General features: G+C 47.6%; 1 protein-coding gene across 2 annotated transcripts in view; it reads right to left on the bottom strand.

Moving 5' to 3' along the window:
* The window catches only part of PTPN3 (protein tyrosine phosphatase non-receptor type 3), a 122,682-nt gene extending 111,790 nt beyond the window's left edge, over window positions 1-10,892 (bottom strand). For both annotated transcript variants that reach the window (XM_032164827.2, XM_032164826.2), the window contains exon 1: window positions 10,810-10,892. The gene's annotated coding sequence lies outside the window, so the exon portion shown is untranslated. The remainder of the gene's footprint in view (window positions 1-10,809) is intronic.
* Window positions 10,893-17,505: the final 6,613 nt, after the last annotated feature.

The raw sequence follows: 17,505 nt of genomic DNA on the forward strand, positions 1-17,505 counted from the left end.
CCTGGCCTCCGAACGAGTGGCATCACCAGAGAGCTTGTTAGAAATGCAAACCTTCCGGCCTCACCAGAGGCTCTGATTCAGACCAAGAGAATCACACGCTCTGGGGGTGGGGCCTAACAGCCTCTTTTAACCAGCCTTCTAGGCTTCCAGGTGATTCTGATGTGCCATAGTTTGAGAAACACCGCTACAGGATATGGAAATTCGATGGAAGGTATATATCATCATTTCTACATGAAAACAAAAAGAAGAAAAAGACAGCCTAGCAACTTCTACATAGAGAAACTCAGCAAGAAATGCCTAACTGCTTCAGTGCCAATACAACTTATTTCTATAGTCAGAGAAATGCCAAAAGGTATTAACAAAATAATAAAAATACATGGCCCATCTGATAAACTTCCTTGGATGAGATGTAGAAAACACACCCAAGATCTGGGGGCTGGAAATTCTGAGACATGGGTGCCAGTTTCTGCTCTGCCATTGACTATGTGCCCTTGAGTACGTTACATCCCTTGCAGAGCCTCGGCTTCTCCATCCACAAAAGAGGGAGCCGGAAAAGGCTTTTCTAAGGTCCCTTCCAGTTCTGACACTGTGTGACATGCTCTGTCCTGTAAAAAGTGACCCCAAACGAAATGCTTTTAAGCGGCTGTGTGGGGTCGGAGGGAGGAGGCAAGTACTTTTTTTTTTGAGATGGAATCTTACTCTTTCTCCCAGGCTGGAGTGAAGTGGCATGATCTGGCTCACTGCAACCTCCGCCCTCACACCCTGGGTTCAAGTGATTCTCCTGCCTCAGCCTCCCGAGTAGCTGGGACTACAGGCACCCACCAGCACTGTCTAATTTTTTGTATTTTTAGTAGAGGCAGGGTTTTGCCATGTTGGCCAGTCTGGTCTCGAACTCCTGACCTCAGGTGATCCACCCGCCTCTGCCTCCCAAAGTGCTAGGATCACAGGCATGAGCCACCGCACTGGGCTGAAAGTACATTTTTAAGCAGTAAAATCTAATAACAGTTAACCAGAAAATCTTTCCAACATTCAGCAGTACTAGTATCTTGCATTCTAAGAACTGGAACATTCCTTTACTAACTGGCTTTTCCATTAAAGCTGCTGATGCCTAGAGTAATAAAAACATGACTGCACTGGACAGTGTTCTTGAAGTTCACATGACTGGGATGCTTCCCAGAAAATAGCTCCATTATCTTCACATTTTCATCCTATAATAATTTGTAATCCAGGAAGGCAATGTTTGTATTTTCTTCTAGGCAGAAAATAAGTTAAAGAAACAGACTGTATGGATCCCAGAGCCTGACCCCTTGACCGAGTGTCTGGGCACTTGATATTACAAATCTAGGCTTCCTGATAAATGGCCCTGTAGTGACCTTGTTACTGGGATCCCTAGATGCTGGTTTCCTGCCTGGTTTCTCTGCATCCAAGTCCCTGTCTGCACCTACTGTTCATCCAATGCCCATCCTCTTGTGCCTGGGTCCCCAATGCCACCTGCTTCCCTGTCTTTGCCAAAGGTCAGCGACTTAGTCATGATCTCAGAACTAGGGCTGGAACAGGGATGTGGGCGTTGGTGTGGGTGTTGGAAGAAGAGGTGGAAGTGTGAGCACTAGAGGAAAGAAGATAAGGTCTAGGGTGACTCCCGCCTCCTGCCTTTCTTTGCTTACACACCCTGGCTCTTAAATTCTATTAGAAATTGGTCAGTGGGAAGCACAGCTGGCTTGTTCATCTCCCTGTCCATCTATCATAAACTCTGTCCCTGCTCCTCCATCCAGCCTGGGTATGTGAGTACGTTCCCAAACTGCCAGTCCTTGTGGCAGGAAGGTACCATAGTGAGGTGAAAGCTGACAAAAGGCCAGTGTGGCAGGCACAAAGCTGGGGAGTGGCATCCCACTGGAGGTGGTACCACAGAGGTGTGGGGACCAAAGCCACAAACATCAGGCCTGCAGGCCATGCAGAGATTAGTTTTGTCTTTATTCAGGTAGAAGATTCCTAGTGCTAGCAGGTTTTCCATGCTTGCTCACCCTGCACTGATCTCAACCTCGAAGTCACTCTTACAAAGGGTGACCACACGTCCGGATTTACCTAGGGCAGTCCCGGCTGAGGCCCATCAGTCAGGTGCAATTATTAATAGCACCTCTTTTTATTCTCAAATTGTTCTGGTTGGGATGATAAATTCTAGTTGCACTGTTCTTGGGGCCCTAGGCCTGTGAAGTCAGAGCTGCAGTTAGCGAAGGCTACCCAGGATTAGCAGGGATCCCCAGCCTGATGAGTCTCACCCCTCATCAAACATTCCATTTGCCTCTCCAGTATCCCTGCCAAACCATCATCTGGCTTCTGCTTGTATACCTGCAAGGACAGCAGGCTCACTATCTTCTCAGGAAGCCTCTCTTTTTGGAGGAAAGCTTTGTTATAAAAATAGCAGGATTCAAACCTGTATACAGTATGACTGCAACTAAATAACAACATCCAGGCCGGGTGGGGTGGCTCATGCCTATAATACCAGCACTTTCGGAGGCCGAGATGGGTGGATCACTTGAGGTCAGGAGTTCTAGACCAGCCTGGCCAACATGGCAAAACCTCATCTCTACTAAAAATACAAAAAATTAGCCGGGTGTGGTGGTGGACACCTGTAATCTCAGTTATTCCCGAGGTTGAACCAGGAGAATCACTTGAACCCAGGAGGCAGAGGTTGCAGTGAGCCGAGATTGCGCCACTGCACTCTAGCCTGGGTGACAGAGCGAGACTCCATCTCAAAACAAAACAAACAAACAAACAAAAAAACAAAAAACACATCACTTAGCAGGGAAAGGCGTGGGGCTGGAAGAAAGCAGAAAACCTGCTGACTTTTTCCCTTGCACCTCCTTCCGTCTCTCCTTCTCCTCATTCAACAAATATTTACTGAGTGCATTTGATGGTCCAGGCACTGTGCTTGGCACTGGGGACAAAATGGTGAGTTAAAACAGACTCAATGTGAGGGGCATTCTACAAAATAATTGGCTTGTACTTTCCAAAAACATCAAGGTCTGGCTGGGCACGGTGGCTCATGCCTCTAATCCCAGCACTTTGGGAGGCCGAGGCGGGCAGATCACCTGAGGTCGGGAGTTGGAGACCAGCCTGACCAACATGGAGAAACCCCGTCTCTACTAAAAATACAAAAAATTAGCCAGGCATGGTGGCACATGCCTGTAATCCCAGCTACAAGGGAGGCTGAGGCAGGAGAATCGCTTGAACTCAGGAGTCGGATGCTGCAGTGAGCCGAGATCGCACCACTGCACTCCAGCCTGGGCGACAGAGCAAGACTCCATCTCGGAATAACAACAACAAAAAAAGTCAAGGTCCTGAAGAACAAAGAACAGTTGGGGAACTGTCTTAGTTTAAAGGAAACTAACGAGACATGACAACCGTATGCAACCCATTTATGAGTTTTTTTTTTTTTTTTTTTGCTATAAAAAAGGACATCACTAAGACAACTGGCAAAACTTAACATCTAGGCCGGGTGCAGTGGCTCAGGCCTGTAATCCCAGTACTTTGGGAGGCTGAGACAGGCAGATCACTTGAGGTCAGGAGTTCGAGACCAGGATCCAACATGGTGAAACCCCGTCACCACAAAAAATACAAACATTAGCAGGGCATGGTGGCACACGCCTGTAATCCCAGCTACTCGGGAGGCTGAGACAGAATTGCTTGAATCCAGGAGGTGGAGGTTGCAGTGAACCGAGATCATACCACTGCACTCTAGCCTGGGTGGCAGAGTGAGGGAGACTTCCTCTCAAAAAAAAAAAAAAAAAAAAGTATATAAAACTTAAGGTTTATAGATTAGGTAAACAATGTTGTATCAATATTAATTTATTGATTCTAAAATTTGTATTGTAGTTATGGAATATCATTGCTTTTAGGAAATATATGTAGGGGGAAAAGAGGCATCAATAAATAATCCTCAAATGGTTCAGGAAAGATATATACACACAGGGATAAAATAAAAAGAATAAAATGGTAATGTCTGGGAAATCTGGGTGAAGAATTTATGGGACTTCTTTGATTTATTCTTGCAACTTTCCTATGGGTCTGAATTGGATCAAAATAAAACATTAAAAGAAAAAAAATAAAACTTAGAAAAAGTTTTTTTAAAAAAGAGACCCTGCCTTCACACAGCTTACAGTGTAGCTGGGAGACAGGTACTAATACAAATAATTACATTAATTAACTGCAAAATTGCCACTAGGAAAAGTGCTATAATGGAGAGAGATCTGGTGGCGTGAACATTTATAGCAACAATTTAACTCAAGTCAGGAAGGTGAGCAAAGGCTCTGCAATCATGGAGCTGAGACCCACAGGATGAAGTAATCAGTGGGGGGGGCGGAGAGAAGGTCCCAGGCTCTTGCAGTCCCTGCAGCAGGAAGGAGCACGGTGAGGTGAGGGCTCGAAAAAGCATGAACACAGGGCCTGCAGGAGATACTGAGAGATCAGCTTTGTCTTCATTTTGAGAGAAACAAGAGTGTATGGAAGACTCCCTCGTCTGTGGAGTAGAGAATCCACTGGAAGCAGGAGAGGGCATGTGCAGATCATGACAATGCTGACAGTGGACCAGCTGCTTTCAGAGAAGCATCGTGCATAATTTTTCTTGTGTTCCCTGACACTTTATTTTCTACAAGAACCATGTATGCATTTGGTAACCAGACCAGGGGAGGGGACTGAGGGGAGCCAGTGGGGAAGATTGAGCTCAGGAGGCCAACCTCCCCTCCAGACCAGGCCCAACAGTGGCTGGCGGTCAAAAGACAGCTGATGGAGCTGGTTGCTGCCTCCCTCACCGAGAACCTCTGGGCTAGCCCTTGAGCTGATGTGGCTGAGGAAGGTGACGTGCATGGGCCAGGTCTCCAACCCCACTCCTACGCCAGGGGCCCCTCATCAGCACAGCATTCAGGCAGCCATGGCCCCTGCACAGTCCTGGATGCTTCCTTTTGGAACATCCCTTCAGTCCTAAGAACCAGGACCTGTGGTCCTGGCTGGGGAGGGACCTTCACTCACCCACAGCGACTCTCGGCACTGAACACAGATCAAAGCACTTGTCTGGAGGGTCAGGAGTCTGACCACAAAGCGAGGGACCCCTTTTCTATGGCAAGTTTTGCCTTGGTTAGTTTTCCACATTAGCTCATTTACAACAGTCAACTTAAAGGGCATAGTTGCAATTATGATCTTCATTTTACAGGGTAGAAGTTGATTATACAATTTGGGTCATTATTGTCATGCCCAACTAAATCCGAGTCGAGAGGCCAGGGGAAAAAGGGCACATAATATTGCTCCAAAAATATAACTCTCTGCAAGCCTGGCTGCTAAAACTGCCTGTTATAACCTAAAACCAGTTTTATTTAATAACTACTGAAACAAATAGCTGTGACTCTAAGACTAGTTTTGTCTACCACCATCATGCAACAATCAGAGCTTGCCTGCTCCCGAAGAGCTTCTCTAGTGCCAATGGACTTTTTTCAAAACAATACATAACATTTCTCTTTCTAATAAAACTCCCAACCTTCTCTTTGTTTTCCAAACCAAAGACCACCTGGTCTGTATAGATTTCCCAAACTATTATTCTTACTTCCCAAGCAAAACGTTTTAAATTTAGAGAAATATCTGTTTTTATATTTTATTTGACTTTGACAACAGATGATTTGTCTAGGCACAGACTTGGGTTCAAATGTTGGCTGCAGCCAGGCACAGTGGTTCATGCCTGTGATTCCAGCACTTTGAGAGGCCGAGGCAGGAAAATCAGTTGAGCCCAGGAATTCAAGACTAGCCTGGCAACATGGCAAGACCCTTTCTGTATATTTTAAAAACAAACAAACAAACAAAAAACCAAAAAGACAAATCTCGGCTGCACTGCTTACAAACACTGTGCCCTTTGGTGGTTACTTCATCTTTCTCAGCCTCAGTTTTCTCACCCCATCTGTAAAATGGGGCTGGAAGGAATCAGTCAGATTTTGAGGCTAAAATGCACCGTTTGTACCCTATGGGGGCTCAGTAAAAAAAAATTCACTTCAGTCTACACTGCTTAAACATTTACTAAAAGCTTGTGTATCCTAACAGTAAATCATGGGACCTGAATTTTCCAGGACTATCCCAATTTCAAATCCTCTGTCCTAACTTTCCACATAAACCATCAAAATGTTTCAAAAATTCCACTCTCTCAGTATCCAAACACTTCTCAGGCCTCCTCTTGCACAAAGCAGTGGCACACATATTCTTTTTTCACACTACAGATCCCACTCTTTGGTTCAGAAAATGCAGTCAGCAGAGTCCTGCCGGTCCCCTAAAGGAAATGGGGTCAGTGCTCCACTGCAATTCAGACTGGGCTGTTTCCCGGCACATCTATGTAAAGGCAGCCAGGGGGAGGCCGGGCCACAATCAGAGCATCACCCACAGACGGACACTCACTGGGCAGAGGAGTTCATCCCCCACTTACTTGTACCTGGGAGGCAGCCTGGCGACAGGGTTGCTGTGAAGATTAAATGAATTAAGTTAATATTTGGAGAGCACTCACAACAGTGTGTGGCAACCAATAAGTACAGATTAGTGCTGATAACTAAAACCAGAGGCATCCCTGCAGAAGTTACTCCTGCCTCAAAGACAACACAGTGGCATTGCTCCTATCCAGGTGAAAACAAGGAGAATAGGCACTTAGCCCTGGGCTGGGTAAGGCCTGGCCCATGTACAGAGATAAGGCAGACCCTAACTACAGCAGGTGTGTTCTGCATTAGTGAACATCAAGAGGCTGGACTTGGCTGGGTGCGGTGGCTCACGCCTATAATGTCCACACTTTGGGAGGCCAAGGCAGGAGGACTGTTTGAGCCCAGGAGTTCGAGACCAACTTGGGCAACATAGTAAGACTTTGTCTCCACAAAAAATAAAAAATTAGCTGGGTGTGGTGGCACATGCCTGTAGTCCCAGGTGCGAGGTACAAGGAGGACTGCTTGAGCCATGATTGGGCCACTGCACTCCAGCCCAATGACAGGGTGAGACCTTGTCTCAAAAAACAAAAAAGACCAGGTTGGACTTGGAGAAGAGTCACCATGCCTACGATCCACAAAGTCTCTTCATGCCTTTGCCCCTGCTGTTTTTCCTGCCCCAAATGCCATCTTGTTCCTAACTTTGAGGCTTAATTCAAATTATGCCTTGAAGTTAGAACTAACTTCTCCCCATGGTTAGAAGTACTCCCCACAGTGTCTCCTGATGCCCATCGGAATGAATGGCTGCATCCTCTGGTGTCTCTTGCATCTAGCTTATCCTTTTAAAGTACTTACAGGACCACGGACAGATGGATGGCGACACATACACATATACAAACTGTCTTTCCAAATCCACCATGAATCCTTCCAAGGCAGGGGTTCAGGGTTCATCTCTGTAGCCCTATGGCCTAATACATGGTAGAGACTCAATAAATCTCAATTTGCTTTTAAATCTGTGCTCACACGTGGTCTTAGAATAACAAGTTAACCTGGGGGCAGTGGGAAGCTTCAGGTGCACACACAAGCAGAAGCTCTGGAGATGCAAGATTTCTGGGTCTTAGAACCCATTACCAAATCAGTTTTCAGCCAGGGGCTTACCAAGCACTTCTCGGGTCCTTCTCGGCCAGAGGAAAGAAGACACCTATAAGATCAGGCTCTGAGGTCACCTGGACCCAGCCAAGAGCAGTGTGGACACTGACCTGGTCTCCTCCTGTCTCTATTAGAGTTGGTATGAAGAGCTGATGCTTGGGTAGGCTATCCCACCACCACCAGCCCTTCCAGACCAGGGTATGTGCTGGGTGCCTTCATGCATTCCAGCTTCTACAACAGATCTTGGGAAAAGATAAAGAGGCATTGTCCCTGCTTTCCAGGACCGCAATGCTGGAAGGTGAGCTCTCCTGGGGAAAGATGTAGGGACCACAAATTGCTGGTCTCTTCTCAACCACCACAAACCCTGAGGGTTGGGGAAAGGCAGGGTGCCATGTCTTCTCACTCCCTCCCATCCCCAAAGCTGAGCCCTTCTGGTAGGTTATGCCTGTCCTAGAAAATGTCTCTTGTGTGCCTGGACCTGTAGTTCAGAAGGTCAAAATTGGTCCCTCTTGCTCCTGGCCCCACTCTACCTTTGCCAGCTCAGTTTCCTTATCTGTAAGGTGGGGAACGGGGTGGGGTTTGTTGCTGCCAAACCCCACTGTGTGTGAAACCTTCCAGTTCACAGCCAACAAAGCATTGCTTTCAATTCTCTGAAGCCAATTACCACCTGGGAACCCTAACTTTTTCCAGGGATAAGATTTGTCTCTGACCTTGCCTCCCTAACCAGGTCTCTGAGACTTGAATGAGAATGCTTAAAACTACCGCAGTATCTTCTGTATTATAAAAGATGAATCGAGGGGTCAGAGACATGACTGATAATATGGTAAGGGATCCTGAATCTGCTTCCATGGTAACTTGGGCTTTTTCTCCTGCCCCAAGCTGTTTGAGGACCCACCACTTGTCTGGCCTGACCAGGACTTGCCCTTTCCCACAGGGAAGTGGATGCAGGCAACCTGGATTCTCTGGGGTGCACCCCACATCCCCACCCAGCACTACATCTGCCATATAGAAGTTCAATAAATGCCTCAGCTACTCTGAAATGCCTTTAGTAACTTGACCTTTTATATTCCCCAGCTAATGTCTAATTTGCATATATGAGTCCTTTTTAGGAGATGGCAAATCACCAGAGACAACGCAGGATCAATACAGAGTATTAGGCACGTTCTATTCTACTCTAATTCTCTGCAAATTGGTATTCCATTAACTGCATGTGGGATTTATGGGAGCTCGCTATAAACTAGAATATTTAACTAGAATGGCCCACTCTGTCAGATAATAGCTTACTGTTGTTAATTTTCAACTAGTCAATCTCAGAAAAGTTTCCAACTTCCAATATACTTCACATCTTGATTTAATCATCTGGCAAGTCATCCATATCAAAGCCTCCATACAACAAAGGGACAGGCAGCTTGATACAGAAGAAAAAGACTTGCCCTTGGAACCAGGAGACTTGGGTTACACCGAAGCTCTACCACATACTGTGTAATTGGCTGGTCAGAGCCTCAATGTCCTCATCTGTAAAATGGGAGTGACACCAGCCTCACAAGGGAGTTGTAAAGATTAAACGAGATGATACAGGTGAATGTACTCTGTAAGTTCTATAAGGCTATGCAAAGGTTAGTTATTACAAAAGCACAACATAAAATTCTCAAACAACTCGGGCTAATGACAGAAAGCAAGAATTAAATTGGTGGTTCTAAAGGGGTGCGGGGGTGGCATTTTGCTCCCTAGGGGACATCTGACAATACTGGAGGCATTTTTCGTTGGAACAACTGGGGGACAGGAATTGCTACTAGAATCTACAGACCAGGGATGCTTCTAAACCCTACGATGCCCAGGACACAAAGAATTATCAAACCCCAAATGTCAACAGTGCAAGGCTGAGAAACCCTGATCTAAATAATCACTTAAAGTTGGATTTGGGAGCTTTTTAAAACAGAATCTTCCTAAGCAGGCTTTACTTTCTCCCATCATCTGCTTAAACATTTGCAAGATGGATCATCTTGCAAAACAGCTCTTTTGTAAGTGAAGCCAAACTGCCAACTTCTGGAGTTTTTGAATGTATAAAACTGCTTTTAAAGGAGATGCTCTCTGATTACAATTCGGCTAAATTGTTTTTCCGAAGGCCTTGACTTCGGCAGAAGTTCTCCTGGGCACAGAGACAGGGTCTGTCACTCCACCACTAGGCCCTGAAGATGGTTTCCTAATTCGAATTTCCTGCTGAAATGAGAGCCACGAGGGTCTCTAAACGAATTAAATTCACATCACGCCAACTGCTTGCTAGCTTTGTGCCGGGCACGGTGCCAAACACCTCCACATAATTTATCCCACTTAATCCACTCAACAACCCAGCGAGGTAGACATTATTACCAGCTGTTTGCAAGGGAGGAAACTGAGGACCAGAGAGGTTAAACAACTTGTCCAAGGTCACCAGCTGGCCAAGGGGGAGCCCAACTTGAACGGAGGTCTCCAGTTTCCAAGTCACAAGCTCTTTCCACCAGCCTGGAAAACCCAGGTGTCAAGTTGTCTCAACTTCCCATGAATTTTTAAGGCAACCGCAACTTCTCAGTAAGTTTAGGTAGCTGAAAATGAGAATTTCGGGGGGTGGGGGGCTGGGCACTCTCACATACACTCCCCCCTCTGCAGCTGTCTCACCGCAGGTACCTGATAAATCATTCCATATCGCCCGCGGAAAGGGGAGGATTTATTGGCGCTGGAGTTTCGTGCCAGGCCCAGGAAATGCCATCTTTGAAAGCCGAGAGGCGGATTCGCCCTGGGAGCCGAGCGCTGGCCGCCGCTCTCGGCTAGCTCCCCGCGGGCTGTGCGCCCCCTCGGAGCCCCGAGCCGGGGTCGCGGCGACACGGGGTCCTCCAGAGGTGCCGGCCGCACGGGCTCCGCGGGTTGCGCCCGCCCCTGCCCGGCCGGAGCGCACGCCCACGCTCCAGCGCCGCGTCCCGGCCGCCCGCCCGCCCTGGCCGAGCCCCACCCGGCGCCCCGCCCGCGCCCTCCCGCCCCGGCCCTGCCAGGTGAGCGCAGCGGGGCACCCCCTCCCCGCCCCGACGTGGTGCGGGGATCCCGGTGCAGCCGCACCCGCCAGCCCGCCCGCGCGTCCGCCGCGCGCCCCAGGGACGGGTGGGGGCGGGGTGGCGCCGAGCGCGACCCCGGCCCCCGGCAGCCCCGCGCCCTGCCCCCGACCCGCAGGGGTCGCACGGGCCCGTACCTGCAGCATCCGGGGGCGCGGAGCGCCCAGGTAGGTCGCGCGTGCGGGCGGCGCGGAAGCTCGCTCGCGGCGCGACCTGGCCGCCGTCTGAGCATGCCCAGTGCCGCCCGCGGGCGGTTCCCGCCGGCCGGGCTGGCCGCGACGGGCCCGCGCGCCGGGCGGGGGGCGGGCGTCCGGGCCGGCCTGCGGTGTTCTCCCGCCCCCGCCCCGGGCTGGCGCGCCCCGACGCATCTCCTAGGGCCACCGGGGCTCTCCGCCGAGCTCCGGGCAGGTCCTGAGTTCCCTCGCGCATGCATGCAGCCATTCGTTCCACAACCATGACTGGGCACCTACTGTGTGCCAGGCCCTCAGTGATTGCATGCCTAGGGAAAGCAAGAAGTCGGCGCCCAAAGAAACTTTGAAATGAGGAGTCTTGCACGACGGGTGCGCGGTTGAGCTGAGGTCCCGCTGACTTCCAGTCCAGTGCTCGTCCCTTGGCACTAGTAAGCTTCCCTGGTTAAACCTCCCCAAGGCTCGTGGGACCCGTACCTGATGTGTGCTCCTGCTTCCCACTTCCGTCTCATCTCACACCTGCCTTCCTGCGGATCCTAGAGCACCTTTCTGTCCATCAAACACTCGAACTTCACTAGCCTCAGGACATTGGCGCCCGCTTTTCCCTCTGTGGGACGTCCTTGCCCAGCTTTTCACGTAGCCAGCGCCTTCTCATTGTACATAGGTCCCCTCCGCAGAGAGGCCTTTCCTGACCACCTTCCTCAATTAGCCCTCTGCTCCTGGCCACTCCATGTACTCTATTTTCTTCATAGCATTTAACATGATTTATCCATTTTCAGCAAATATTTATTGAGCACCTATTCTGGTTTTTCTCGCGTGGGGAACAAATAGACAAAAATTCTGTCCCCTAGTGGAGTTTGAGGAAAGAGGGACAGGTAACAGATAAACAGCAAATTAGCAAACTATGCATTATATTAGAAAGTGGTAAGTTCTAAGAGGAAAAAGAGCAGGGTCAGGAGATTTGGGGCTGGAGGTAAGCAGTGAATTTTCAGTGAAGCGGTCGGATAGGGCCCTTATCCAGCTGATGGGCGGTCTGATTGGGTGACACTGAGAAGGTGATAGTGGTATTTCAGCCACGCAGATAAGCGGGGAAGAGCATTCCTAGCCGAGGGAACAGCCAATGCAAAGACCCAAAAGAGCGCCGGACCGCTTAGGGAACGGCAAGGAGGCAGAGGAGCAGATGAGGTCGGTCACTTTGGCTTTTCCTCCGATTTGTTTAATTCTCATGTTGTATTCTCTCCTAAATGTCAGCTTTGGGGCTGTAGCTCTGCTTGTCTTTACTGCAGTGACCCCCCTGCAACACCGTCTAGCACACACTAGGCGCTCAAACATTATTTGTTGAATATGTGAACGAAGGGATGCAGAGATGGCTGGAACCCTCCAGTCGGGCCTGGGTGCCAGGTCCTGGGGGCAGTCGTTCCAGGGATAGACTGAGGCCCCGGCAGCCCCTGGAACCTCATTTCGGTCCTTGTCCCGGAGTCGCACGTCCCGGGATAGCGCCTCTGCAGCGGGTGCCGCCCATGCGTCGCCTCGGGGGGATTTCCGACGGAGCCCGGAGTCCAGGGGCAGGACCGCCCGCGCCCCGCCCGACCCGGCCCGGCCTCGAGTCGCCAGCAAAACCTGGAGCCGCGGCGCCCGCTCAGCACCATTCGGACGGGCGGGGAGCGCACTGGGCATGCTCGGAGCCGGGCGGGGCCGGAGCCCCCGGAAGGAGGAGCCCCCTGGAGGGGCAGGCGACGCCCCCCGCAGAGCTCCACCCAGCGCCCCCGGGCTCAGCAGGAGGCATTCTCTGTCCTTTCCCCACTGCCTTATCCTCTCTGTGCTTCAACCATTGTGAATACCTACGCTTCGATCTGGGCCCCCGAGTGGAAGTTGAATGAAATAAGGAACGTAAACGTGTTTAGACCACCTTAAAGATCTATTTCTTGAGTGCCTACCAAAATCAGCCGTCATCCTCAGGCCAGTTTGCCAACTGCTGAGATGAGGAAACCGAGGTCAACGGAGGATGTGTGAATTTTCGAAGTTGTCTTAATTTGCTGACTCCTAGACTGAAACTACCTATTCTTTTCCCACAGCTAACAGCTGTTAGCTTAAACGATGCCCTCAAATTTGAGCTAGGAACATGCTTACACCTAAAGGAAAGACCTAAATATTTTAAAAATCATGCGTTTTAAATCACCATAACAGAAGCAGGAACAAAATGAAAGAATACTCCCCAAATTGGAAAGAAATTAAGTACTCAACAACAGAGGGATGATTAATTAGGTTATGGTACATTAGTTGAAATAATAACTATCTTACACTAAGTTAAAAAGACCATGTTGGAACAGGGAAAACTTACCATACAATGTTAAATGAAAAAAAAAAAACGCAGAAAACAGGTCGGGTGAGGTGGCTCATGCCTGTAATCCCAGCACTTTGGGAGATCCAGGTGAGAAAGTAGCTTGAGCTCAAGAGTTCAGGACCAGCGTGAGCAACATAGCAAGACCCCAGTTTTACAAAAAAAAAAAAAAAAAGTATCCAGATGTGGTGGCATGCACCTGTGGCCTCAGCTACATGGGAGGCTGAGGTGGGAGGATCTCTTGAGCCCGGAAGGTCAAGGCTGCAGTGAGTTGTGATGGCACCATTTGTATTTCAGCCTGTGTGACAGAGCGAGACTCTGTCTCAAAAAAAAAAAAGCTAAAAACACAAATAGATTGTATAAACATGGTGTTGACACATTCACCAAGACTAGAAGGAAATATGGGAAAATATAACTAGTCATTTTTCTGGAGTAGTAAGTTTGGGTGTTTTTTTAAAGTTTATTAACGTCACAATGACATGTTTGCAATAATAAGCATTTAAAAGATCAAATTAAAAATTATTGTTTTGTGTATATCTAGTTACAATAACTGCTATTATCAAGCTCAAGTATGATGAATATTTTATATATATTCTGTCTTTAATCCTTACCATCACTCTACAGAGTGGGTGTTTTAGCTCACTTTTACAGAAGAGAAAACAATCTAGGGGCTGTTCACAGCTGTTAAGGGGGTGAGGATTTGAACACAAGTCAATCTGATCTCAAAGTCAGGGTGTTAGATTTTAGGACAGACTGCCTCTCTGTGTAGTAGATTACCGTGTATTGATGATAAGAGAAGCTATATGTCATTAAATTTTGTGGGGTTTTTTGCCTTATTTTCTCTACCCTTTGATGTGTTTGTAGGCTACAGATTACCTTTAAATGTTCTAATCTCCTGTTACTGTTTTATTCTTGGGGCCAAAATGTTAAAGTCTATCCTTTTAAGCTGTTGCACCTGGAGTGACATAAGGTTATTATTACCAATGACAGTTGATCTTATATCATAAGCTCCCAAACCTTACGTAAATGGGGCTTTTGAATGGGCACATAATCTTCTTAGGCTATTGTTGAACTCAGCCAAGTGTAGAGCAAATTAAAGCCCAATTGGGAATAGAGCTGTACTCAGTCCCATATCGACTGGTCCAGAGAGGACCCACATAGATTACCGTCTCTGGGCAATCACTTTGGAGGCAGGATCACAACATGATGGAACCACCTGGACCATGGACTCCTCAGGGACTTTTCTGTGATGAAATGACAGAGAGCTGATAGTCCTGATGATGTTTGCTGAGGGAAAGCCAGGACCCTAAGAGCAGCCCTCCTCTTGCGAAGCTCAAAAATATAGTCAGCTCTCTCTCTTAGTGCCGGTAGACTGTACCTGGCTGAAAAATCCAGAAACCATGAAAAACAATAACAACAAAGAAAACAAAAGAGCATCATTTTATTGGAGAGTAAGATATACTACAAACTGGATATACATCACAGGTAATGGACCAGATTTGTACAAGAGGAACAAGAGATGAACATCTAAACATAGTTATTAGCAGCATTCCCAGAAGCTGCCACTGGGGCAGAAAATCGAGTGCCAGGCACTGTATGCAGGCAATTGGCTAAGGGAATTTATAGGAAGAATTTCCTGGAAGAATCACTGAGGATCGTCATTCGCATCAAGACTTGGGAAGTCTGTCCTACTTGTACTGCTCCAATGATTTACAAAGCAGTGCTCTGAGCTGAGACGCTAATGCTCATCAATTATTTGTGCTGTTAACACAAGCTTATGAAGAGCCCGAGAATCCATAAATACATGGGCAAGTGGTGCTGTTAGAATGACATGAAAAGAATATGATGTAAAATGCACATGGTATGGTAGGTGGGAATTAAGTAGGTTGAACTATAAATTACCAGGCAGGGTGCAGTGGCTCACACCTGTAATCCCTACACTTTGCGAGGCTAAGGTGAGAGGATTGCTTGAGGACAGAAGTTTGAGACCAGTCTGGGCAATGTAGTGAGACCCTGTCTCTACAAATAAGAAAAAATTAGCTGGATGTGGTGGCACCCATGTGTGGTCCCAGCTACTTGGGAGGCTGAGGTGGGAGGATCACTTGAGTCAGGGCAGTTGAGGCTGCAGTGAGTCCTAGTTGTGCCACTGCACTCCAACCTGGACAGCAGAGCAAGACTCTGTCTCAAATAAATATAAAATTGCCATTTTATGGGTTGAAATGGTTGAACGTCGGCAACTTCTTGTATTTCAATTTAATGCATACACATAGAACAAAAACTAGAAAAACTGCACCAAAATATTATTGGTAGTGTGTCTGAGTATTGCATTTATGTGCAGAGAGGCAGGCTACAGAAGTTATCTTTTACAAATTAGAGAATTTCAAGTCTCTGGGCGTCTATTTTTTTGTATGTCTTTATAATTCTCGAAATCTTATGTATGTTTCTTTCATAATCTGGAAAAATGAAACAAATTCAAAAGTTGGCAAGCTAAAGAAAATGATGTAGAGAGGGAAAATGGCTACTCCAGAATTGTTCAAAAAAAAGTGAGAGGCTCCTTTCATGGAGGGTGAAGCCCACCCTGCCTACCGACAAAGAGTCACCAGGTGTGGTAAATGACGGCAAGATGTTTATTTCTGGCTCAGGAGCGAGAGGGTGGTCAGCCAGGAGCGTGCTAGAGAAGTGTTAGTCAAATTCAGGACACTTCATCCCCTGAGCCTGTGTTCTGAGGCTCCTGGACTTGATGGATCTCACTTTGAGAAACACAAACATTTCAGCCTAATGTTTTATCCATTGAAAAATGTCTTTCTCGGCTGGGCAAGGTGGCTCATGCTTGTAATCCCAGCACTTTGGGAGTCTGAGGCAGGCAGATCACCTGAGGTCAGGAGTTTGAGAACAGCGTGGACAGCATAGTGAAACCCTGTCTCTACTTAAAAAAAAAATACAAAAATTAGCCAGATGTGGTGGCATATCCCTGTAATCCCAGCTACTCGGGAGGCTGAGGCAGGAGAATCGCTTGAACCCAGGAGGCAGAGGTTGCAGTGAGCCGAGATTGCACCACTGACTGCACTGCAGCCTGGGCAACAGAGTGAGACTCCATCTCAAAAAAAAAAAAAAAGTCTTTCCTCTGCGAATTATCACTGTGAAAGAGGGATTATCAGTCTGTAAAACTGATAAATTTAGTATGAGTACAAAAGCAGTGATGAAGGGATTGTTGTCAATTAGACATTGGTAAATTCATTCATTAAATGTTTATTATATACCCTACTATGTATCAGGCACTACTCTAAGTGCTTGGGAGACATCTGTGAACAAAACAAAAATATCCCTGCTCTCATGGAGCATGCGGTCTAATAGAGCAAGGTACAAGGAATAAACATCATAAATAAATGAATTGCAAAAAGAGCAGGGTAAGTATAGTAGGGAGAGGGATGGCGGGCAGAGAGTTGTAATTTTAAATAGGATTGAGAAACATAATCTCTTAAGCAAACACTTAAGCAAAGACCTGAAGGAGATGAGGGTGTTATTCTTGCCAGTATCTGGGAGAAGAATCTTCTGGTCAGAGAGAATAGGATGGGCGATACCAAGGCCCTTGAGGGAGCCTCTCTAGATTAAAGAAGCTGGTGGGCAAGGGAGAAAGCTGCAGGAGATGGAGTCAGAGAGGTATCAGGCACCAGAACCCGTAGGGCCCTCCCTTCATCTTCTAGTCCCAAGAAGGACAGCCTTTCAGTCTCAGCTGGACAGGGAGCCAAGCCAACCTCATGGCTGCCAAATGTGCTTGTCAACTCATCAAAAAGTAAATTCTTTCCCTTGGGGTGGTCAGTTGGTGCCAGTTTGGTGGTAAACACAGATTCAAATAAGGGAACCAAAATTATATAGCAGCCCTCCACTATAAGGGGGTCAGCCAGACAGTCCAGATTATGTGTGTATTTTTAATATTATCATAGAGATGGAAAGATGACATTAAACAATAAACTCAGATGATTCCCAGACCTTCAAGGACACTTGTGGGAACCCTCAAGGATGGAGGGAGTTTGAAAAACACCCTTTGGGTGTCCATACTGTAAAACTGACTGAGGACCAGATTGTAATGGACCTGTGGACCACCATATGGATTTTCTACCACATGGGAAAACAGAAACGTAAGTGTAGGGAATTTAAGATCCTGCTCTGGAAACTCAGAGCGTTGAGGATGCTTCCATCAACAGAAGCTGAGATGATGAGACATGCAGAGAGTGGAAGTTGGTGTCCTGAACTGCAGCTGCCCGAAACAATCGCCTTCCCTGAAAGGGGTGGTGTCATCTTAC

The sequence above is a fragment of the Hylobates moloch genome, unplaced genomic scaffold (assembly GCF_009828535.3).
Source record: "Hylobates moloch isolate HMO894 unplaced genomic scaffold, HMol_V3 SCAFFOLD_10, whole genome shotgun sequence".
In the NCBI taxonomy this organism is placed as follows: Eukaryota; Metazoa; Chordata; class Mammalia; order Primates; family Hylobatidae; genus Hylobates; species Hylobates moloch.